Source organism: Diceros bicornis, chromosome 2, assembly GCF_020826845.1.
Source record: "Diceros bicornis minor isolate mBicDic1 chromosome 2, mDicBic1.mat.cur, whole genome shotgun sequence".
Lineage (NCBI taxonomy): Eukaryota > Metazoa > Chordata > Mammalia > Perissodactyla > Rhinocerotidae > Diceros > Diceros bicornis.
The window spans coordinates 57,106,996-57,132,712 of record NC_080741.1 but is presented as its reverse complement, the minus strand read 5'-3'; the positions used below and the strand labels follow the sequence as shown (position 1 = coordinate 57,132,712).

The window sequence follows — 25,717 nt, the reverse complement described above, 5'->3', positions numbered from 1 at the left end:
TTAAGAACCAGGGAGAACTCAATGATTTGGACAAAGGAGGGAAGGAAAGGAACTGGTACTTCTGGCCTCATCTACTAGGTGCGATTCACTGTGGGAGGCCCCTAGTCCATACAGTCTATCCCACATTTACCCCTCGGAGGGCGCCCTAAAACCTCCCTCCACCCTTCCCCAGCCTCCACTTAAATTCTCCTCCCATTCACTCTGCTCCTGAACACCACCCTCAGCCCCAGTATTCCCTTTTCTCTCCATATCCCTGCTTCTCTTCCCTCTGATTAACTCACTTTGCGTCGTGGAGACTGATTAACTCGATGCGTAATGGAGGGAAGAAGATGGCGGATGGGGCAAAGTCTTTGCTTAGCCACTGGACAAGAGTAGCTTCAGATTTTGTTTTTTTTCATTCTTTTATTTATTTATTTTGTGAGGAAGATCAGCCATGAGCTAATATCCAGGCCAATCCTCCTCTTTTTGCTGAGGAAGATTGGTCCTGGGCTAACATCCCTGCCCATCTTCCTCTACTTTATATGGGACACTGCCACAGCATGGTGTGACAAGCGGTTTGTCAGTGCGCGCCCGGGATCCGAACCCAAGAACCCCGGGCCGCCGCAGGGGAGTGCGCGCACTTAACTGCCAGACCACCCAATGGGCTGATCCTCAGATTTTAAACAGTTCTTGCCCGTGATTCAGGAAGAAGAGCACCTCATAGCGTGGTCATGAGGCTTCTTTTGAAGTGGTGTACGTCAAGTTTCTGGCAGTTAGTGGACCTTCAGTAAATGGCAGCTCTCATTATTGTTACAGAGAAGGAGACTCAATAGGGACGTTCACACAGCTGTGAAGTGAGGAGCTGAGGTTGAAGCTCAGCCGGGTTGGCTCTGGTGCGTTAAGTCAGAGCTAGCACAAAGCCAGGAGGGTTAGAACTCACCCCTGAGGTCAGGGTTGTTCCTAGGGAGTGGGGTGGGGATAGTGCTAGGACTGGAGGCTGAAATCGTAGGGGGCCCCAGCTGTGGGAAGCAGCCTTGCAGGAAGCCAGACAAGCTGTGTTCTGCTCCTGAGATGGGGGCCTCGTTCCAAAGTTCCAAGATGCCAGAGCAGGCCATCCAGAGTCGTCTGGGTTTGATCCAGTGTCGACCTGTTCTCTCAGCCACTGGGATCTTGTCATCCCTGCGTGCAGACCTGCTGGGGTTTTCTGGGAGGAAGCAGGTAGCTTTGACTCGGGATGCCTGTCTGTGGATGGAAATGGGACAGTGCTGTGGGCCACCTGCAGACACTTGGTCAAGTGCCCCAGGTTGCACGAGTTCTCTGATGCAGAGCTCATGCTATAGCATGCACAGGGATATTTTTAGCTGACGTTCAGGTGCTCCAGCAAGAAAAACATAAGTGCGTGGAATGAAATGCTCTATGACCTTGTCCTTTCTCTCAGCTCTTCTCCTTTTAGGAGAGGAAGCCTCTTTGTTTGCTGTTCAGATTAACTAAAAAAAATAAAATTAATACAAAAACTACAGAAGGTATTTGAGACTTGCCTGAAGACAGAGAACTGGAGCCCCCTCCCTCAGCGGTGGATGAGACCGTCAGCCGAGGTTTTCTAATGCTGGCCAGCAGAGGACACTCTTCCCTCTCATTCAGTGCCGTCTTTCTCCTTGAAATTGTTCTCTTGTGGAGGCAGGAATTCACTTCCAGTTATTTATGATTTATCTCTGAGTTCTCAAGGAGGGGACTTTCCCTCCTTGAGAGCTCAATGTCTGTGCTATTATTTTAACATCCATATCTACTGTTGTCTCAGCAGCCGTAGCCCTAGAAAAGTCATAAGAAGAAGATGCATTCTCCAAGGTTCGTGGAGCACAGGTTCAGACAGAAACGGGGCCAGATGGGCACGAAGTGTTCCATAAACACCAATTAATAAATGCTTGGCTCCAGATGAGCCCTGCTTGTCAAATTTGTGACTTTCACACCTCTATGGTCCAGGCCCCTCCTCCCATTGGTACAAAAATGAAAAAGACAGAGCGTTCACTGGCCCATCCTAGGAGGGAATAACACTGGGGACCTGCAGGGCACTGTGCTTCCCATGGGGACATTTAATTCCTTCCAGTGGATTCTTTGTTTTTCCCCAGAGTACATTTAATCCTATCGATGCTGTTAATAATAATGATAGGTAACATTTAACATGCTCTACTGTTTGCTGAGCACTGGGCTAAGTACTCTTATGAGCATCTGCTTATTTAACCCTCTTAATCCCAAGAGGTGGGGGAACTGCTGGGGCTTCTGAGGCCTTGTGAGGGTCAGACACTTGCTGAGGGTCACTTAACTGGTGAAAGAGGATCCAGATTTGACCCTGTGTAGGTGTTGCCCAGACCTGTCCATCATCTATTTATTGAATCTCAGTTACATGCTGGACAATGTGGAGCAGACACAAGACCCAGTGCCCCTGTGGCTAATTTTAGTCTTGAATGTGTTATTATTTGAGTACTTGAAAGCTAGAAGAAAGAAGGGAAGGGAAGGGAAGGAAAAAGGAAGGGAGGGGAAGGGAAGGGAAAGCCCTCAGGGAGCATACATCTGAGAGTAGAGGCTCTAAGGAGTCCCATGTTCCTTGGAAGGTCCCTTGCGCAGTGGCCACCAGGATGGAGGGGCGGGGGTGGGGGAGGTTGGTGAGTCTGGCTTCTCTCCCTCCTTCCCTTCAACTAGAGCAACTCTGCTTCTACCAGGTTTATGTCTTGGGTTTTGAGTATGATTGAGTTTGACACATGGGTTCTGCTGCTGAAAAGAACAGAGCAAACCTCCAGTGTAGCGGCTAGTAGCTCAGGGCGCGCCCAGGAGCATTATCCACCCGCGTCCCCTGTGTCCCTTCATCTTCCGGCTCTCTTTCCAGTGACTCCGTCCCTCCTGCCTCCCTCCTGTGCCACACACTTCCTTCCCTGCTCTGCTAAGCCTTCACATTGCCAGCAGCTCAGCCAAACGCTGGTACTGTGGCGAGGCTAAGAGGGGCAGACCTGGAGACTAAGCTCAGCTCCCCACCTGCTAGCGTACTGTGTACTCCCCTTGTGCCCCAGGTTTCTCATCTGTGAGATGGGACATTAGCAGAATCTGCCCATAAAGTTGTTGTGTGGATTATATGAGATGATGGCACACCCGTTTTAAACATCATCTGGCCCAGAGTAAGAATTCACTCTCCCCGGGCCATTATGATTATTTATTATTATTAATATTGTGACCACCATCACCATCCTATATTTCTCCTTTATTTTCCTCCCAACATTCTCAAGAGAGTTCATCCTCTCTTCTGCCTCCACTTCCTCCTCACCCTCTCACTCCTCCCCAGAGCTTGGCCAGCTGACTGCCACCCCAACTACTGCCCTGAAAACAGCGTCCCAGGTTGTCAGCCACCTGCTGATAGCCAGTCCTGCCTCTTGCTTCCCAATGGCATTCCACATTCTGAGTCATCTTCTTTGAAGAAGTTTGTGTATTGTTGGCCATTTTGCAAATGAGCGACCTCAGAGAGAGGCTGGGAGGGGGTGAGGGGGTGGGGTGGCTTGCATAGATCTCAGAGGAGTTCGGGTTACAGACACAGCTAGGAAGGGGGACCTTTGACTCCTGGTTCACCTTTCCTTCTCAAGCTGGAATTAGTTCTAGAAAGTTGGTGGCTAAATTATCAGGGGATGTAGAAGGCAGCAGGCTCACTGTTATTTTCTGTGATCCTGTTCCTGAGTGAAAAGATTTCCTTCAGGGAGCAGACAATAACAAGGAACGGACCACTGATACACACGGCACCATGGGCGAATCTCAGTGCAGTACGCTGAGTGAAAGAAGTCAGACCTGAAAGACTACTTGCTGTGTGATCCCACTTATGTGACATTTTAGAAAAGGCAAAACTATAGGAACAGAAAGCAGATCAATGGTTGCCAGGAGCTGGGTGGGGAGGAGGGATTGACTACGAAGGGGCAGTGTGAGGGACTTTTTCGGGGGTGATGGAACAGCTCTCTGTCTTCGTGGTGGTGATGGTCATACTCCTATGAGTGTTTTTCAAAACCCAGCACACACAAAAGCATGCAAAAATCTGCACACCAAAAAATGAATTTGACTGTAAAATTGTATTTTAAAAAATGAGTTAATAAAATAAAATACAGGCTGCCGGACAGGAAGACAGAACAGGCTGTCATCACCCTCCAGCAGGTTGGTCTTATCCCCAGTTTTATAGATGTGGAAACTGAGGCTCTGGACCCTGGGAAATGGTGGAGAGAAGGTTTCTTTATCTTCTCTTGCATCTGTCCACCTTAGCCCTGGGTGCTGCTCTAGGGGTTGAGGATCAAGTCCTCAGGAGGATGGATTGATTTCCACCCTCACAGAGCTCACAGTCTAGAATTCCGGGACATAGAGGTGGAGTAAGTCTAAGAGTCGTATGGAAGGGAGGGTCAGGATGCCGCAGGGCCAGAGCAGAGTCAGGGAAGAGTGCCTGGGGGAAGTGACGGCTGAGCCAAGGCTTGAGGGTCTGTAGGAGATGAGGGAGCCCCACCACCCCCACTGTGAGGCCTGGAGCAGAGAAGTTATGATGGGGAGGGGAGAGGGTGAGCTGTGGCCAGCGGGGTGTGGGTCGCGCAATGGTTAGGGGCAGCAGGCCTCTTTAAGCAGATAAGAATTGATTCTAAGGGAAGCCTTTGCAGGTTGAAGCAGGGCCAATCCGAGATCTGTCCACCTCCAAAGACCGTGTGCTTCCTGCCTTAGTGCTAGAGTTTAGGGTGGTGGGAACGCCTCCAGTTTGTGTTTCTTTTACATTTAATCTACTCTGCTGGTGATTCATGCATCTCTCATAGACTCCAGCGCCCAAATGCAGTCGGTTAATAAGTTGCGTCTGGCGGAGCCTGGGAGCATTTGTAACTGCACAGCACTTAATGGTTGATTCTTTCTGAGCCTGCCTTGGGAAACCAGAAATAACTTTTCTCCCTTTGCTTTTATTTCCCACTTGCCAGCCCATATTACCGTCTGTGGTTATCTTGGTCATTTACTTGGTTATTTATTAAGGTTCTGTGCCCCTCCTCCTACTTGCTTGCAGGTTCCAGGTTTTCATAGTTCACTCTCTCACCAGCTCAGTACCTGGAGCCCTTAGGAAATGTTTGTGAAAGGAACGAGGGAAGAGGCAGGAGGAATGCAACTGTTCTCAGCTCTGTGTCATCACCTACGCACACTCTCCCTGTCAGAATTTCAGTTTCCTTATCTGTCTTTACAAAGTAGCTGGCCCTGAGCTCTCGCTGCCCACCCTATCTGTCTGTGGAACATGCCTGGAGACTAGCCAAGGTGGCAGAGACCTTTTCCAGGGCTCCCGGAGCTGTGAATACATCACGTCATCAGAGGACCATGCCCTGCTGCGAGGCGTGTGCTGGTCTAGCTGCCCTGTGAGCTAGGAGGGTCCCAGAGCAGTGGTGCATTTCAAGGCGCATGACTATATTTTAATTTAAATTCATGTCTTTGTATTAGAAGATTTCCCTATGTTTCTTTGTTTTTCTTTGGAAGCATTTATAGGCCAGTGCTGAAAAAATTACCATCCTGTGCTCCAAAAGAAATATAGTTTCCCATAACATTTTGGATTTCCAGGATCCAGAAGGTAAACTCATGTTGCTTTTGCTGATAGCAGGTAGGGAGTTGTAGTCGGTTATTATGGGGCCACTGAGGAGTCTTGAAAGATTGCTTTCCACTGCGGATGGCCAGGCTCGCCTCCTGTGTTTTCTTTCCCTCCCCTCTCAATTCCACTCTAAGAGCGAAACTAATCCAAAATATTATCCTTTCCTCCACGGGCCCTTGTTGTTTCAAAATCTATAAGTCTAGGTGGAGAATATTCACTTGGTTATAGTTCAGTGTTGGCAGTTAAAAATGAGCTTCATAAAATGGAAAATATACAAAGGGATAAAAAACGTTCTACCACTATCAATATTATAGTATTTTCCTTATCTTTTTTTGACATGTGAGTGTGTTCATTATGTAATTTTATAACATACTTTTAAATTTAACATTTTAATATAATCATTTCCTCATGACATTGGCAAATTAGAAATTACAGTTTAAGGGTCTCATCCCCTCCTGCCCCACGCTCTAATACGCGTACCCACCCGTCTACCGTGTGTCCATCCACTCACTGACCATCCTTGAGGGCCTCCTCTGTGAGGACCAGGGTTAGGTTCTAGGAAAACGATAATCAATGAGGCAGGCAGGGTCCCTGCCCTGAGGGAGTTATCGTTATATATTGGAACTGGAGCCTAAACAAACACAGAGGAAGATGGCAGATCATGGGTTCGATGGGCTTTATGTGTGGGTCTGCAGGCCTCCAGTGCAGCGGTGGGCCAGTCTCTTGTGGCTGTCCTGCATTAATGAAGCCTATCCACATTGGGGGGCTGGATTTAAACATTGGATTTGTAGTTTCCCCATGGAAAAGGTTCCTCAGTGGGTGCTCAGGACTGTGGGACCCTCCCATGTGGGGTTAACTGAAGGGCTGTATGTTAAAGTGTGTACAGGCCAGTTGTTGAACAGGGATGGTCAGTCTGAGAAAGAAATGTTGAACCTGACCCAGCTTGTTGAGCCTGCAGAAGGGGCTGTGCTCCAAATGCAGCGTTCTTTTCTTTAAGGTTTTTTTTTTTTTTTTTTTTTTTTCTGGGAAAGATTCACCCTGAGTTAACATCTGTTGCCAGTCTTCCTTTTTTTTTTCCTCCTCAAAGCCTCAGTGCATGGTTGTACACCCTAATTGTAAGTCCTTCTAGTTCTTCTATGTGAGCAGCCACCACAGCATGGCTACTGACAGACGGGTGGTGTGGTTCCACTACCAGAAAAGGAACCCGGGCCACCAAAGCAGTGAGGACACCAAACTTTAACCAGTAGACCGTCAGGACTGGCTCCAAATGCAGCATTCTTGATGCTGGAAATTAGGTGGTTACATATGGCATCCCAGACCACTGTTGAAGGCAGAGGGAAATTTTCAGAGGGGTGTCCTAGAAAGCTTTATGACCACAGCAAAGTCTGAAAGGATATACATCAGGCCAGAGGTCACCAGCTCTGTGTGTGACAGGGACCAGGCAGGCACCTAACACTAGTGGCCAGGGCAGTGTAAGAGCCATAGTAGGGAAAGGCAGAGACCCCAAGAGCCCACACCCCACCTGAAAGGGGCAGCTGCCAGTCAACTCCAGCTGTCCTTTGTCATATGTGGGAATGTGGGCTCTCTGTGACATATAACTGAAGCTAGGTACCTGATTTCTAAATGAAATCTTCTAGATTTTCAAATGTTTGAAGCAACCTCAAAAAAAGAAAAAAGTCACCTTGTGTGCCATATAAAATATATCAACAGTCTGCCTGTTTATGACTTGTACTCAAAATTTAACTGAGAGGTTAAATTATTATGATTTTTCATTCTTTACTTGTTACATTTTTATTTTGTGTGCTTTTGTAATGAGCGTACAATATTTCTATAAGTAGAAAAAAAAGAAGGAAAACATCTTTATAACCCAAAGGACTACTTACCTTTTAATTCTTGTTGATGCTACCTGGACGGAGGGGGAGCGATCAAGTTGCCTGGATTGTGGGTTGGCTGTCGGAACATCAGCTCAGGGAAGAGGGAAGAGGACCCAGATCCAAGAGGCCCCAGGAGCTGCTGACTGAGGCGGCAGCAGGTAGAGACCTGGGTGCCTGGTGTGTGCTGGGCACTCTCCTCTCTACATCTATACACCCACTCATTCCAGCGTCTGTTCCCTCATTCGTTCATTCACCAGATGAATACTGAGCACCTGTGGGTGTTGAGCACTGATCTAGCCCTGAGGACACCGCAGTGAGCAAAGTAGACAAAAATCCCCACCCTCATGGAGATTTGAGACCAACAGGAAACAGTAAGTCAGAGGATAGGTCTGATGGTGGTAAACACCATAGAAAACAGGCAGGGGTGGGAGATAGTGAGGCTGTGGAGGGCTGCAGTTTCTAACAGGGTGGTCTAGGAGAGTCCTACTGAGAAGAGACCTGAAGGGGAGCTTGTACTCCATTATACGTGCATTGAACACTTACTGTGTGTCAGGCATGTGCTAGGCACTGTGGAGGGTCTCCTGGGAACATTCCCATTTTGTCATTTGCTTCCTTTTACAAACTTTCACAAAGAAACAAAACATAGATTTTTGGGGGGGCATGTGACATAAATACAATGCACATTTGCTTAAATTAAAAAAAAAGACTCATTTAATTGGCAAATCCAGTGATAGTTCTTCTAGCTTCAGGCATGGTTGGATCCAGAAGGCTAATCCATGTTACCAGGAATCAATCTCTCTTGGTCTCTTGCTCTACTTTCCCTAGATTAGCTTCCTTCTCAGATAGGCTTTCTGTACAAAATGCCCTTCACAATTCCAGGTTTGCATCCCATTAGCTCAGCTATTGCACCAGAGAACTGCATCTCTTTTCTTCAACTCCAGCAAAAGTCCCAGGTTTCACTTTCATTATTCCAGGTCACATGCCCATCTCTGGAGCTTAGGGTTGGCCCTTCCTGAATCACAGGGTCTGAGAGTTGGGGAGGGGGTGTCGCCCACAGAAGATCAGCATGCTCTTGGCAGAAGAAGGGGGACTAAATGCTAAGCAGTGAGAAACAGCAGATGTCCACCCTGGCAACATTTGCATCAAGAGAGCAAGAAAGGGGCTGCCCCAGTGGCCTAGTGGTTAAGTTCGGTGTGCTCTGCTTCAGTGGCCTGAGTTCAGTTCCCAGGCACGGACCTACACCACTCATAGTGGCCATGCTGTGGTGGCAGCTCACATACAAAATAAGGGAAGATTGACGACTGATGTTAGCTCAGGGTGAATCTTCCTCAGCAAAAAAAACAAAGAACAAAAAGGGCTTAAAAGAACCTGCAAAAGGGGAAACCATCAAAGGTCCCAATCTGTCACCAACAGACCATGTGACCTTGAGCCAGATCTTGGTTTTCCAGTCTCTGAATGAGAGTGGTAGACTAGCTGGTTCTCTGATGATCCTTCCAGCTCTTGATCTCGTTTGAGTTTTAGGCACATTATCTGAAAACAGACACTGTTTAATTAAATTATCAGATGTGAAACAATATAGGGTTTTGGCTCCTGGTGAAACACATGAGTAGTTTTTTTTTTTCCAACTAGCTCTTTTGGTGAATTGCTGGGGACGTTGTGAGGGACATTAAGACTTGCCTCTGCTTGGGCTCTGCTGTTTCTTGGCCATATGGTGTGCAAAGAAGCTTTGTAAACCTTTTAGTCTGGTGATGGGAAGTGAACTCACTGTCACAGATTTCATGCTCCAAAGGCTGGAATGGCACATTAAGAAGATTTACCCTGGCTTCACCTCTCGGCATGAACTTGTGAGCAGGCCGTAGTTTAAACAACACATGACTATCAACAGCTGTGGGGAAACCAGTTGTGTGGATGTCAGCATGTGTTTCCAAGACACGGATTAGATGTCTCAGTCCAGAATTTTGTTTTAATGGTTATGTCTCATCTCCACAGTCAGACACACGCCAGTGTATTTTCCCGGGAAGATGGGGGGATGACAGGGATTGCTCCTTGGTGACTGTGCTAGTGTGACTTACCCTTTCTGTTGGTCAGATGTCTACGGGGCTACATCGTGGGGTGCTTGGCGGTGAGTCATCTCAAAGCTAGAGAGCTGTGCATCACACCTCCATGGGAAACACTGGCAGGCATACAGTTTTGCAGTGGACAGCCATGGGCTGTGTGAGTGTTGGGCTGAGCAATGCAGTTCAGGGGGCAAGAACTCTGGGGCCCTACTGACTCAGTTTGAAGCCTGGCAGCATTGCTCCTTCCTGGCTGTGTGACCTGGGGCAAGTTACTGGAGCTCTCTGCACCTCAGTTTCCCCATCTGTAAATCTGAACAATAATAGCACCTACTCATAGAGTGAGAGGTGTCAGACCACATTTCAGGTTCTTCTCAACCAGAATAGTGGCTGCTGTTGGTGGTGTCATTCCAATGCAGCCATGGACTAATGGGAGACAGAGTGGTATCATATTTAAACAGCTAACACACATGTTGGGCTTATTATGTGATAGGCCCACTAAACTTATGTGGCAGACACTGTTGTTAGCTCTTATAACTACATTAACTCAGCTAAATAATGTGATCATGTTAATTCAGGTGGGTACTATTATTATCATTCTCCTTTTACTAATGAGGAAACTGAGGCACAAAGAGGTAAGTAACTTGACCAAAGTCACACAGCTAGTGAGTGGCAGATGTGAGACTTGAACCCAGGCAGCTGGCTATAGAGTGCTTGTTCTTAACTACTACTCTGTGTAGTCTCACTAAAATAATAAGACCTACACAGAGAGTTTCCTTGAACTTGAACAGGTCAAGAAATGTTCCAAGCACTTTCTATAGATTGACATATTTAACCCTCACAACAAACCCTCTAAGTGGTTGCTATTCCTCTCCCCATTTTGTAGATGAGGAAACTGAGGCACCTCAAAAGGGGTAAGAACATGAATGGAGTTCACATCCTCCTTAGCTGGGTGATTTAAGACAGGGAAGCTGACCTCTCAGAGCCTCAGGGTTGCTGTGGGGTAACAGGTGACTGATGATGAGCACTGTGGGCAGACCTGGCACGGAGCAGACCTTCTCTGGAGGGTGGCTGTTTAACTATTAGTGAGAGAGCCTTGCTTGCAGACCCCAGCTTTACTCCTTGTCTCTAGCTGCTCCTGGAAGCTGGGACAGGGCCCAGAGCTCATGGGAAGGTGTGGCTTCTTGTGGGAAGAAGCCTTGGGCCTTCTGTGGCACCAGGGCATAGCTTGGCCCCACCACAGATCCTGTGTCTGGCCTTGAAGGTGATAATTCTGCCACCTGGGAAGGCGAGTACACTGTGAACCTGTCCCAGCCACTTGAAGGCACACTGTCTAATAGGTCTGGTTCTTGGTTTGCTTAGCTGCAAGATGGAGTGTGGGAGGAAAGCATGTGATTAAAAGCACCAAATCCAGAAAATTCCATATGTTCACAATGTGGACTAAGCAAGTCTTCTTGCTACTCTTTTACATACTGAACATGTAGGACTCTTGCAAGGCTCTCTCTCAGCAGCCAGTCCCTATTGTTGGCTATTTGAGCCGTGTCTACTTTATCCCTCTGAAATAGCACTGGGAGCCGTATCCTTGTCTCTAAGCCCGTGTTCATGGTTATTTTGTCAAATTAATTATTGTCAACCTGAAGTTCTGAGTTATTTTAATTTTCTTGGAAAATGCTGCCAAATTATCCTGTGGAAACGTTATACCAACTTATACATTCGCATTTGTGAAGCAAAATGTCTGTTTCTCTGTATTCTTCCCCACATTGGGTATTATCATGTAAAAATTGCCAATTTGAAAGGCAAATGTGCCATCTTATTTAAATTTCCATTTTGCTAGTTACTAAGGAGGGTGAACCTTTCTCCTTTGTTCATTGGCTGTTTGGGTTTCTTTTGGGAACGGTCTAGGTTATGGCAAAACATTTCAGGTTTCTTTTTTTAAAAAAGCTATTCTTTTCTGATTATAAAATTAATGTATGTATATCATAGAAGTTCAGATAGTGTAGGAACGTGTACACAACATGGCAAGTGCAGGTTCCCTGGATCCGTCCTAACCCCAAGAATTTACCACTGCTGACAATGTGGACGTTATTATTATTATTATTGTTTTTTTTTTGGTTAGGGAGATTGTCCCTGAGCTAACATCTGTGCCAGTCTTCCTCTATTTTGTATGTGGGATGCCGCCACACTGTGGCTTGATGAGCGGTGTGTAGGTCCATGCCCAGGATCCAAACCTGTGGACCCCGGACCGTCGAAGCAGAGCACACAAACCTAATCACTAGCCACCGGGCCAGCCTCTGGACATTATTCTTTTCAGAATTTTCTAGAAAATTTTGAATGCCACCATTTGGCCTTAAAGATTTTTGAAGGTTCATACATGGTTTTAGTATCTTAAAAGGTGTTTTGCTCCGTGGCATTTTTGTTGAATATCAGTGATAGGTTTATTTTGATAAATCAATCTTTTCCGAGAAGCCACATGGCCTAGAGGCCTAGAGAATTTGTGGTCGCCTTGACAGCTATCATGTCTCCCAGCGCTCCGCTGGGCGTGTGTTAACTGTGCCATCTGTTGGCCTTGTCTAGCCCTCGTATCAGTGCCTCTGCGCTGTCGACAGGAGTGCTTTCTGTTTTGAATGTGAGGCTGCTGAGCTGTAGAGGCAGCAGGGAGAAGATGAGGGCTCCTGCTCTGCTGCCAGCACCAGCACCATTGCGTTGGTGACAACAGTTAATAGTACTCATTAATAATAACCAGCATTTACTCTGTATGTCCTTGACACGCTTGGGTCTACTTAAACCTCACAACGACTCTATAAAGTGTAAAATCTAATATTATCTCTGTTTTTCATATTCTAAGACATGGGTTCCTAGAGGCCAAATCATTTGCTTAGGGTCCCCAGCTAGCAAACGCCAGAGCCAGAAATCAAACTCAGCCCTGCCAGGTGCTGAGGTCCCTCGAGAGGTTAACCATCCGCTCTGCAGTTCTGCATGGCCTCTCTCTGAACCCCACCTCCCTGTCGGTCTTTATACATATTAGTTTGGTCCCACTGCATACGGGGACTTGGGGAACCCCAATAGGTTCCGAATCTTATAAAGACTTGAGCAAGCTGGGGACAGGTAAAAAGATGTGTTTCTGCGGGGATGCATCCCTGAATCAGGGCTCCGAAGCAGGGAGAGCATCTTTACCTGGGCAACAAGGGGTGGTTGCCATGGTGGCAGCTATGACAACGGCTGATGCCAGCGCCAGCTCTGTTCTCACTGGAGCCCAGCTGGTGAGCTGGAAGACAAGATGCCCAAGAGAATGGGCTGGGGGCTTGCTCTGCCCTCTGCTCTGGACAAACCATGTTTGATAGAAATATTTGATAAATAGCACATAACTGATCAACGCTGGGATCAGGGGCTGAGAGCAGGCATCCTGGAATCAGGCTGTCTGGCTCTGACCCTTAGTAGCCGTGAGGCATTTCCCGGTCTACCCTCTCAGTGCCTCAGCCTTCTCCTCTGTTATGGCCCTTATTTCTCAGGGCCCCCATGAAAATTAAATGAATTAATCCACATAAAAAGCACAGCACTAATAGTATTATTATTATTAAAATAGTAATATTTCCCTCTCTTGCTCTGAGTAATTCTCTTACTCAGAATTACCCTCTCTTACCAGGATTTTGGGGATGGCTGACTGCTTGTTGTGGTGATGAAATAATCTCAGTTTGAATGGAGCCCTTGGCGTTGCCTTTCCTTTCTCTCCACATATGCTGTAACAAGTCTGACGTGGTCCCACCCCCACCCCCATATTTCACTGACGGTTTGGGAATAAATATGTTTTTATGTGTGGCCCCAGTCACTGCCAAAAACAGCATTTATGGAGCTTCTAATTACCTTGGAGACTGTGGTAGGTCCTGTATCAGAGAGTCAATAAACTGCTTTAAGCGATACTGGCTAATTTAAGAATTTTGGCGTTTTTAACAGAATTAGAATCAACAGAACATTTGTTAGAGGCGCCCATTTCTGAGGGCTCATTTTTAGGTTTGTGATTTTCATTTTGGAGGTGTTGGGCCACCTACATAACTGATTTATTAGCTTCTGATCAATATATTGTTGAATACAGTGTGAAGAATTTCTTCTGCTCCTCCCTGGGCAAAAAGCCCTCATGGATCCCCTGTTAGATAGGAATGAGGAAAGTCTGGTGTCTGTAAATACAATTTTTGAGTTAGAGCTTTGCAGGATTTGAAAAACATGAATTTATCTCCTTCCTTTTTGTTTCTGATTTGTATATAGTTTTATAGAACAATTCCAAAGACGTTTCTCAATTTTCTTTTTAAAGAAAAGATAGTTCAGGGTGATTTTTTTTTAATTGATGTTTTAATAGTTTATAACATTGTGAAATTTTGGGTTGTACATTTTTGTCCATCACCATATATACGTCTCCCTTCACCCTTTGTGCCCACCCCTTACCCCCATTGCCCCTGGTAACCACAATACAGTTTTCTCTGTCCATGTGTTGGTTTATATTCCACATATGAGTGAGATCATACAGTGTTCGTCTTTCTCTTTCTGGCTTATTTCACTTAACATAGTACCGTCCAGGCCCATCCATGTTGCTGCAAATGGGACGATTTTGTCTTTTTTAATGGCTGAGTAGTATTCCATTGTATATATATACCACTCCTTCTCGATCCAGTCATCAGTGGAGGGACACTTAGGTTGCTTCCACTTCTTGGTTATAGTGAATAATGCTGCAATGAACACAGGGGTGCATAAGCCTCTTTGGATTGTTGATTTCAGGTTTGTTGGATAGATTCCCAGTAATGGGATAGCTGGATCATAGGGTATTTCTATTTTTAATTCTTTGAGGAATCTCTATACCGTTTTCCATAGAGGCTGCACCAGTTTGCATTCCCACCAGCTGTGTATGAGGGTTCCTGTTTCTCCACATCCTCTCCAACATTTGTTGTTTTTGTCTTGGTGATTATAGCCATTTTAACGGGCGTGATGTGGTATCTTAGTGTTGTTTTGATTTGCATTTCCCTGATGATTAGTGATGTTGAACATCTTTTCATGTGCCTATTGGCCATCTGTATATCTTCTTTGGAGAAGTGTCTGTTCATTTCCTCTGCCCATTTTTTGATCGGGTTGTTTGTTTTTTTGTTGTTCAGTTGTGTGAGTTCTTTATGTATTATGGAGATTAACCCTTTGTCAGATATATGTTTTGCAAATATTTTCTCCCAGCTGGTGGGTTGTCTGTTCATCTTGATTCTGGTTTCGTTTGTTTTGTGGAAGCTCTTTAATCTGATAAAGTCCCACTCACTTATTTTTTCTTTAGTTTCCCTAGTCTGGGTAGGCATGTCATCTGAAAAGATTCCTTTATGACCAATGTCAAATAGTGTGTTGCCTATATTTTCTTCTATGAGTTTTATAGTTGCAGGTCTCACCTACAGGTCTTTGATCCATTTTGAGTTAATTTTTGTGAATGGCGATAGCAGATGGTCCACTTTCATTCTTTTGCATGTGGCTGTCCAGTTTTCCCAACACCATTTATTGAAGAGACTTTCCTTTCTCCATTGTATGTTCTTAGCTCCTTTGTCGAAAATTAGCTGTCCGTATATGTGTGGTTTTATTTCTGGGCTTTCAATTCTGTTCCGTTGATCTGTGTGTCTGTTTTTGTACCAGTACCATGCTGTTTTCAGGATGATATTTTAAAAATGCCATCTAAGTTTTGTTTATTTGATCGAAATCCCTTTAAACATTAAGAAAACTCAGCCATTAGAATTTTTAAACTATAATTATACTTTTATCAAAGTATAACATGCACACCGTAAAATGTACCAATTAATCTCCATGGATTTTTATTTGCAGATGTAGAGAAACCAATAATAAGACTAATCTCTGATCTTTATTATTATTATTATTTTTAAAGTCCAATTGCACTTCACATGAAGAGGAGTCAACCCAGTAACACTGGCTTTGGGCCTGATACATAGTAAGCATTTTAGTTTCCATCTCCTTTCCTCTGTTGTCACTGCTTCTGCGATGGTTTTAACATCTCTTTCTGTGTTCTTGTTCTCTGGAGCAAGACTGCTTGGGTTACCTACCACGTACTAGCTGTGTGATTTTGGACAAGTCACTTAACCTCTCTGAGCTTCAGTTACCTTATCTGTAAAGTAGGAATTATAAAAGTACCTACTCATAAAATTGTTTTGAGGATTAAATGAGTTAATATTCATTAAGCACTTAGAACAGTGTCTGGCACATATTAAGCATTTTTTTTTTTTTAAAGTAAACCCTTAAAAACTTGATCTCAGTGACAGAGAGATTGAGGATTCTCCTGGTCCATAAGTCCAAGGTCACTGGTGCTGATGAATTGGATGAAATTGACCTGATCCCACATCCGTGGAGTTGATGGGCTCTCATCAGTGGAGAGCCCCAGTTTTTCATTTCAGACAAGGGGGGCCTTTCAGCATTGGCTCATGGGATGGTAGGGTATGTACAAGGACTCCTGGTTAGAAAAACACATGATTGGGAAAGAACAGGCTCTCTCCAGGCAAAACTTTAGAAAAACAACAATCTGCTGCTCCTTGATTAAAGGGTAGAAAACTAATTATCCTTTCCGGAGGGATGTGAGGCCACTCTCTGCTGGGCTGTGACCTGGAGGTGCAGGATGTGGATTTCCTTAGGATGTAATGAAGCCTTTCCCATTGAAAATGTGCTGTAATTCAGATGGATGCAGGTGGGGAGAGGGAGAATGATCCCCTCCCTTTTAAAAGCAAACGCTAAAACCTTAGGAACACCATTTAAATTGGATTTCCAAAAGAACTCTGTTACAAAACATCCCTTCAAAAATAGACTGTAATGTCTGCTAATTAGACTAGCTTACAATTAACTGGAATATTTGATGTTTGGCGCTGCCATTGAGAAGTCATCCATGCACTGATGATGCGGATCAGAATGCCGATGAGGAATAACTGGGAAACACGTTATTTCTGCTCTGAATACGTGCCAAGTAGTATTAATTCTAGTTTCTTTAGTTGAGGGAGGGGAATGAAACATTCCATCCTGGAATAATTTGTGTATGAGTTTTCTCATTGTTTTCCATACCATCCTTTTAGAGATGGAAAGTTCCCGTTGACCTGTATTATTTGGCTGGAGATGTGAAGAAAATTCAAAAAAGTCTTATAAGTATTTATTGAGCAGCTACCATGTGCCAGGTCTCCAGAGAGTGGGAATAAAGCATTAAAAAGACAGGTGAAGTGCCTGTCCTCAGGGAGCTCACATTTTAATGACTTCAGTGGATTGGCCAATACCTAAGATCCTTGTCAACTTATATTTTCTACAGACAGTGCTTGTAGGTGATCTTTAGACAAGTACCTCTCGGCTGTCATCCCCCAACTCCACTCACCTTCCTCTTGTCAAGTCACCAGGGACCTCTGCTTTGCCAAAATCGCTGGACATTTCTCCATCCCCTCCTTAGTGAAATAGTTGAGCACTCCTTGAAACACTCTTTTCATCGGCCTCTGGGGATGCCCCCCCTCTGGTTCTCCTCGTACCTCGGTAGGGCTCATCCTCTGTCTAAAGGCTGATGACTCTTGAATACAATCTCCAGTTTCTTATATCCAGCTGCCAGCTCCACATCTCCATTGGGAGGTCCATACCAATTCACATGTGGCATTTCAAACGTGCTATGTCTGCTCTTGATTTTTGCCCCCAAATCTGCTCCTCTCGTAGGTTTTCTCCATCCTCCCAAGTGGTCAGGCTAAAATTCTTAGAGCATCCTTTACTTCTCTTTTATTTCACCCTCCTCATGCAATCCACCGGCAAATCCTGTTACCCTACCTTCACATATGTGCGTAATCCCACTGCTGCTCACCACCCTCATCATCACCATCTTGATCCAAGTCCCTGCTGTCCTTCACTTGGGCCGCTCTTGGAACTTCCTCAGCTCCTCCCTGCTCCTTGTCTTGCCCCTACAGCTCTTCTCTCCACACAGCATTGATAACAGTCCTTTTAAAACTTAGATCATGTCCCTCCTCTGCTCAGAATCCTTCCATAGCTTCCCATCTCACTCAGGCTAAAATCCAAAGACCTTGCAGTAGTCTGTAAGACCCTTACCATCTGGTTCCTGCACCCACTGTGACTTGCTCTGCTCTTTGCTCACTCACTCACCCCACTCCAGCCAAACTGGCCTTGCTGCCCCTCAGCCGTGCCCCAGGAACTTTGCATATGCTGTTTCTTCTGCCTAAGACACTCTACCCATTCTTTTGGGTCTCTGTTCAAATATCACTATCTTGGAGAAGCCTGCCCTGAGCATAAAATAGCAGCTACTCCCACTACTCTCCACTCCCCTACTCTGCTTTGTTTTTCTCCATGGAATTCGTCACCTCCTATTGGAAGCTTTGAGAGAACAAGGACTATGTTTAGCTCTCTGCAGTATCCTTTGTGCCTACAACAATGCCTGTCACATAGTAAACTCGCAGCAAATATTTAGAGCTAATGTATATTAAGCATTCAGTGTTAACCAGGTAATATGCAAAGCACTTTACAGGAATTATTTATTTACTCCTCGTAGCAACCTTGTGAAGTCTAAGTCTCATCACATCCATTTTCAAGTTGGAAACTGAGGCCTGGGGAAGTTCCATAAGTTGTTCAAAGTTACTTGGTGGACTTGGGCTTGAACCCAGGTCTAGGGGCCTGCAGATCCCATGCTCTGACCACTTTGTGTTACTGCTGTCTCTTTGGTGGCCTTACTTTGTTTCAGAAAGGTGTATGGTTGCTGCCCAATACATGGAAATGTGAATGAGCAACCTATGGCCCATCCGTGGACTTGAATATGGAAAGAGATGCATTTGTCATGGGATAGTGTCTCTCAGAGTGTTTGGGGTTTTGATTTGCTGGGGGCAGTTATGGCATTTTTGCAGATACCTACTCCTGGATGAAGAGACAGCATGGGAACCACAGTGGGGTTAGTAAGGTGAAAATCACATGTAATCCAAAGCGCTCTTAAAAGCCCTTGGGAAGGTGCCATATTGGAGCCTGACCTACCGTCACGACCAGTGTTCCCTCCAGTGCTGTTCATTTGGGCAGTTCTGGACCAAGGAGCTGGCTTGAATTTGAGGACCTTTTGTTCAGAAAGTGCCTACCTAAGATCCAGCTCAGCCTCAGAGAGGCCTGGGGGAAGAGGGAAGGCTAAGATGGGTGCAGATCTACAGCCCAGGCTTGCCTCAGGGTCCGTGCCCAGTGCTCAGAAGGCCCCATGAGGTGGCCTCAACTGTGGAGAATGTCCTCTCTCTCAACTGCGTGTGGTTGTATTCATATTCTGTCAATGTGTATATAAGGCTATTCTGCGATGCCATTGACCACAGACTTACTGAGGGCAAGCACTGTGCGTTCATTCTCCAGCTATTTATTAAGCTCCTAGTAAGTGCAGGGGGTGCAGAGACAGCAGTGAATCCAAATCACATAGTCCCTGGCCTTCCAGAGCTCATCAACCAGCTGGAAGGGTGCTAACTCTTAAAGCACACCTTCTTTGTGCCAGGCGCTAAGAGCTTTACGTATATTAACTCATTTAATCTTCATAACAGCCCTATGAGGGAGTACTGTTATTACCTCCATTTTACAGATGGGGAACTAGGGAACAGAGAAATTAAGTCACTTGTCCAGTGTCACACAGCTAGTGAATGGCAGAGCTGGTTTCAGCATCTGTGCTCTTAACCACTGTGCAAAACTGCCCCTTTACAGCACCACTCAAGAATCATTGGAACTTACCATTGGCAATTCTTCTTCTGGAAGACTGCACCCCTGAAAAGTTGTTCTAAAGATAAAAGCTTTGCAGGAAGCTTAAGTGCAAAAGGGAAATGCAGCAGAGTGGCTATGAGATGGGAGCAGAAGATAGAATGGGTGTTGCTGCAGAATCTCTTAGCACAGAACCTGGGGTTGGGGGTGGACAGTCGGAGGAAGTGGAGAAAGCCAGAGTGTGGGAATTTTTATCATTGTTGAATGATTCACGTAAATATGTGTCTCAGAAACAGGGACTTGCAGGGCTGATTTCTCACAAGTGCTGATAAAACTTCACTTCTAAGCCATTTTCATCAATTCCCAGGCTGCACAGAGTGCTTGCTTTCCTGGCTTTTATTTACAGAATTCGCTTGTCTGGAGTAGTTAATAGCATTTTATTTTGCATTATTATTTCATGAGGATTTTTTCCATTAAATCTCTATCTTTTATTTGCCTGAAAATATCTTTGTTTTACTCTCACTTTAAAAAAAATTGTGATAAAACACATATAACAAAATATTTACCATTTTGAAGTGTATAATAATTCAGTGGTATGAAGTAGATTCACAATATTATGAATTCATCACCACTATCAAATTCCAGAATATTTTTATCACCCCAAAAGGAAACTGTACCCATTAAGCAGTCATTCCCCACTCCTTCTCTTCTCCCAGCCCCTGGCCATCACTAGTCTGCTTTCTGACTCGGTGGATTTGCCTATTCTGGGTATTTCATATAAATGCAATCATACAAGACATGCCCTTTTGTGTCTGGTTTCTTTCACTTTGCATAATATTTTCAAATTTGTTCCATATCGTAGCATGTATCAGTATTTCATTCTTTTTTTATGGTTGAATAATATTCCATTGTATGCATACACCACATTTTGCTTATCCATTCATCAGGTGATGGGATTTAATATATACCTTTTTAATATGGTTACTAGAGTACCAGGTATATGCTAGACACTTTGTTACATGCTATATCCTGAATATATAAAGAGTTGTTACAAATCAATAAGAAAAAGAACACCCCTTTATGTAAATGAGTAAATAACCTGAACAAGCATTTCACAAAAGGGAAACTACAAATATAATCATGAGTTTAAAAAATCATTTCAATCTCTTCTTTTTAGTTAATTCTGGAATTAGTTTGAATAGAGTAGTTCTATATTACTTAAGAACAGATCGTAGAAATTTGTTTGGGATATTCTCCATTAGGGGAAGAATTTTATTTGTTGCTCCATTCCAGTAGATCATGTGTATGTTTGTGACCTGAAGATAATTTCTCTTGTTTTTTCCGGGGACTACTTCTCTAAAGCCTTTGTGAAATATTTTGCTCTTTTTTTTTTTTTTTTAAGATTTTATTTATTTATTTTCCCCCCCCAAAGCCACCGTAGATAGTTGTATGTCATAGCTGCACATCCTTCTAGTTGCTGCACGTGGGACGCGGCCCCAGCATGGCTGGAGAAGTGGTGCGTCGGTGCGCACCCGGGATCCGAACCCGGGCCGCCAGCAGCGGAGCGCGCGCACCCAACCACTAAGCCACGGGGCCGGCCCAGTTTTTGCTCTTTTGAATGTTTCTGAATTCAGATGGATGCTAAAATCATTTTGGAGAGTGTCTAACACTTCATATAGGTCTCAATTAATGCATTTTGTTTGGTCACTAATTGTTAAGCAGTGGATTTTCGAAGTCTGAGGTTCTTTGAAACTGTGTGCATTATTTTTCTATAACTGTGCTGTTCAATATGGCAGCCACATGGGCTGTTGAGAACTTGGAACATGGCTAGTGTTGTAGATGTGCTGTAAGGGTAAAATACTCATTGAATTTTGAAGACTTGGTATAAAAAAAGGTAAAATATATCTGATATTTTTTTCTATTGATTACATATTGGACTGATAATATATCTGAATATATTGGATTAAATAAACCACATTATTAAAATTAAATTTGCCTGTTTCTTTTTACTTTTGTAATGTGACTAATAGAGAATTTGAAATTACGTATGTGGCTCACATGATGTTTCTATTGGAGAGTGCTGTTCTAAAAAAAAACCTGGCAGAGGGGTGGAGAATAGGAGAGAGAAGTCTGAACTGACACGAATTCTGTGCCTTCAGAATCTTGGAAGTGCCCCATGAGAGAGGCTGCAGTGGGCCTGGATGTCTGCAGTAGTCTCCCAGCTGCTCTCTGCCTCTGCTCTGGACCCCCTCTGCTATCTTCTCCTCTCTCTAGACAGAGGGATCTTTCTAAAGGCAAGTCTTGTCATCTTGCTCCCTGCTTATAACTCTTCAGTGGAGCTCCACTGCCCATGGCCAAACCCCCACCCCTGGCCTTTAAGGCTCTGCCCTGGCCAGCCCTGTCCACCCGTTCAGCCTCATCTCACGCCTCTCCAGCTCCTTCCCCACCTGTCAAGGCCTTTTTATAAACATTATTATAATTTCCATTACATGTACAATATGTTTTCATAGTAAAGATTTAAAAATACATAATGTAAAAGATAGCGTCCACATTTGTGCTGCCTACCCCCTACCCCAGCTACCTAATCAATCACTGTCAACAGTTGTGTGTGTGCTCTTCCAGGGCCCTCACTCTGCACACACACAGTTGAATCTGTATGTTTGTGTGTGTGTGTGTGTGTATAAACCTAAATGGGTTTACATGGGCCCTCACTCTGCACACACACAGCTGAATCTGTATGTGTGTGTGTGTGTGTGTGTAAACCTAAATGGGTTTACATGGGCCCTCACTCTGCACACACACAGCTGAATCTGTATGTTTGTGTGTGTGTGTGTGTATAAACCTAAATGGGTTTACATGAGCCCTCACTCTGCACACACACAGCTGAATCTGTATGTTTGTGTGTGTGTGTGTGTGTGTGTGTGTGTGTATAAACCTAAATGGGTTTACATGTTGTCCTGTCTCTTATTTCACATACTGTTATTTTAAGGTCTGTGCTGGGGAGGACATAACTTTACCTCATTATTTTTAATGGATGCCTTAGTATTTTATTGTATGGCTGTGCTGCAATTTATTCGTTTGTTTATTATTGTTTTAAACTGTAAAATATTTCACCCATGTAGTAAAATGTAGACTAGTATAATATTCACTTCTGTACCCACTATATAAATTTAATAAACAGCAATATTTTGCCCTATTGGCTTCAGAAGTTTTTTTTATTGATGTTTTAATAGTTTTTAACATTGTGAAATTTTGGGTTGTACATTTTTGTTTGTCCATCACCATAATATGTCTCCCTTCACCCCTTGTGCCCACCCCCCACCCCCATTACCCCTAGTAACCACAGTACAGTTTTCTCTGTCCGTGTGTTGGTTTATATTCCACATATGAGTGAGATCATACAGTGTTCGTCTTTCTCTTTCTGGCTTATTTCACTTAACATAGTACCCTCCAGGCCCATCCATGTTGTTGCAAATGGGACGATTTTGTCTTTTTTAATGGCTGACTAGTATTCCATTGTGTATATATACCACATCTTCTTGATCCAATCATCAGTCAAGGGACACTTAGGTTGCTTCCACTTCTTGGCTATGGTGAATAATGCTGCAATGAACATAGGGGTGCATAAGCCTCTTTGGATTGTTGATTTCAGGTTCGTTGGATAGATTCCCAGTAGTGGGATGGCTGGATCATAGGGCATCTCTATTTTTAATTCTTTGAGGAATCTCCATACCGTTTTCCATAGAGGCTGCACCAGTTTGCATTCCCACCAGCTGTGTATGAGGGTTCCTGTTTCTCCACATCCTCTCCAACATTTGTTGTTTTTGTCTTGGTGATTATAGCCATTCTAACGGGCGTGAGGTGATATCTTAGTGTTGTTTTGATTTGCATTTCCCAGGCTTCAGAATTTTCATGTGAATAAATGAAACATTACAGGCAGAGATGAAGCCTTATGTGTGGCCCAGCCCACTCCCTTCTCCCTTCAATCCCCAGAGGGAACTACTCTTCTGCAGTTGTTACAGCCTTTTCCTCTGTAGTCTTATATTTTCACTACATACATACATTGCTATAAATAATAGAGTGTTACAGTCATGTGCTGAATCATGACATTTCTGTCAACGAGGGACCACATATACAACAGTGGTCCCGTAAGATTAGTACCAGGTAGCCTAGGTGTGTAGAGGGCTCTACCATCTAGGTCTATGTAAGTACACTCCATGATGTTTGCACAACTGTGAAATCACCTAACGATGCATTTCTCAATACGTATCCCCATCGTTAAGTAATGCATGACTGTATTCTGTGCATTCCTAATTAGTATTATAACACATCATATCGTGCATTTCTCCTGCAACTTGGATTATCATATTTTCTCCTTTCTTTTTTTATTTGAGATTTTTCATTAACATATAGTCCTATATGGTCTTCCATTGTTAAGAATGACTATATCTTCATTTGATCTGTTTCCTTATTGACAGATGTCATACTTTACTTCCAATTGTTCAAATGTGCCATCTCTCCTTTACTTCTTAACTCTGGATTCTTTTTATCTTCTATAGAACAGTTTGTATATGATTGGAATGATCTGTTTTTTTTAAAAGTTTTGTAGAAGTCATCAGTAAAACTGTCTGGGCCTGGCACTTTCTTACATTTCTTTATTAGTTATAGAGTTTTTCAGGCTTTCTCTTTCTCCTTGAGACAGTTTTGATTGAGTTATATATTTTATAAGAATTTATGCATTTTGTTAAAGTTTTCAAATTTAATGGCATAGCATAAGGTTGTTCAAATTTAGTGACGTTCTTTTGTCATTTTATTTTATTTTTTATTTATTTATTTACTTTTGTGAGGAGATCAGCCCTGTGCTAACATCTGCCAATCCTCTTCTTTTTTTTTTTTTTTTTTGCTGAGGAAGACTGGCCCTGGGCTAACATCCGTGCCCATCTTCCTCCACTTTATACGGGACGCCACCACAGCATGGCTTGCCAAGCAGTGCGTCAGTGCGTGCCCGGGATCCGAACCGGCGAACCCCGGGCCGCCGCAGCAGAGCACGCGCACTTAACCGCTTGCGCCACCAGCCACCGGGCCGGCCCCTCTTTTGTCATTTTAATTGTGTTGTATCTAGTTACGGGCCCCTCTCCATAACAGTCCTTATTAGTGTTCTCCCCACCCCTTTTTTAACTTGTTCAGTTTTGTCTATTTTGTTAATCTTTTCAAAGATCAGCTTTTTACTCCCTGCATTTTTAGCATGCTTTTCCCGTGGCCTGGCCTACAGTTCCCTTCTTTCATCACCTGGTAGAATCCTTCATCTCTGGCAGGTCACATGGAGGTCTCATTTCCTCTGGGAGGCCTTTCTGGGTCCTCAAACCTTGACTGGGACCCTTTGGTACTCCCCACTGCCACTCTTTCTTTTTTTTATACTACTTCCCATGTTGTAATCTTTTTTTTTGGTCTGTTGTCCTTCTGTAAGCTCCATGAAAGCAGGAACTGGATCTGTTTGTTCACTTGCATTTGTATCTCTAATGTCTGGCACTGGGCCTGGTATCTAGTGTGTGCTCAATAAGTATTGATGAGTAAGTTAATGTGTGAGCCCCCGTGCATACAGACCCATTCTCCCAGGGGTGAGGGCTCTCTTTCAGCGTGCATTCTCAACAGGACTGTTGCAAAGAGGATTCATTCCTGAGGTTGACCATTTCTGAGGGTCCCATAATTTATCAGGAAATAAAGAGTTGGAGTTGCAGCCATGGCAGGAGTAGGATGAAGCTGAGTGTGGCTCCATGAGTTACAGAAACATGTTACTGGCTGGTGCCTCTGTGCTTTTGTTTAAGAGACAAGCCACAGTGATGAGCTTTCCCTTCTGGAAACTACCTCTCACAGTGAGCTTCTCTGCAAAGAATTGGGTCTTCACTTGGCTAAACACCTGCCAGTGCATCCTCGATTATGTCCCAGAAACAGAACTAAGAAGACATTTAGGTGAAAGAAACCACCACCAGAATAAAATACCCGGCACAGGTGGTAATGCATCCAGCACTAATTTCTCTTATCAAGTGTAGCTGTTTGGTTTTCCTAGTAACGCTACAATTGTCTTCATGGATAGAGAGAGAGAAAATGAAAGAATAAAAGGAGAGTTTTCTTAGCAAGCTGCTCTAGATTGAGAATTAAGATATTAAAATATTTAAAACATATACAACATGCTGGCAAAGGTGGTAGTCTTTGGGAAGGAAAAAACGTGGCGGGGGGCAGGAAATTATATTGGGAAGAGGGATCTCTTTTCATGGTTACAGTGTGTTCATATTTGTGGCCATGTTGTTGTTACCTAACACAAATATTCATAACACACTGAAACCTTTATTTTACTTATGTCTTATCCAGTCTGTAAGAATTAACGGAAATTTCATTGGCTGTCCAACGTGAGCCTTACCAATGATAATAAGTAACATTCCCCCTTACTGAGTTGAGGAAAGAGTCTTCTCAATAAT

General features: G+C 44.1%; 1 protein-coding gene across 1 annotated transcript in view; it reads left to right on the top strand.

Moving 5' to 3' along the window:
• Positions 1-25,717, top strand: part of ARHGEF3 (Rho guanine nucleotide exchange factor 3) — a 296,536-nt gene that overhangs the window by 69,716 nt on the left and 201,103 nt on the right. The gene's annotated exons all lie outside the window — the stretch shown is intronic.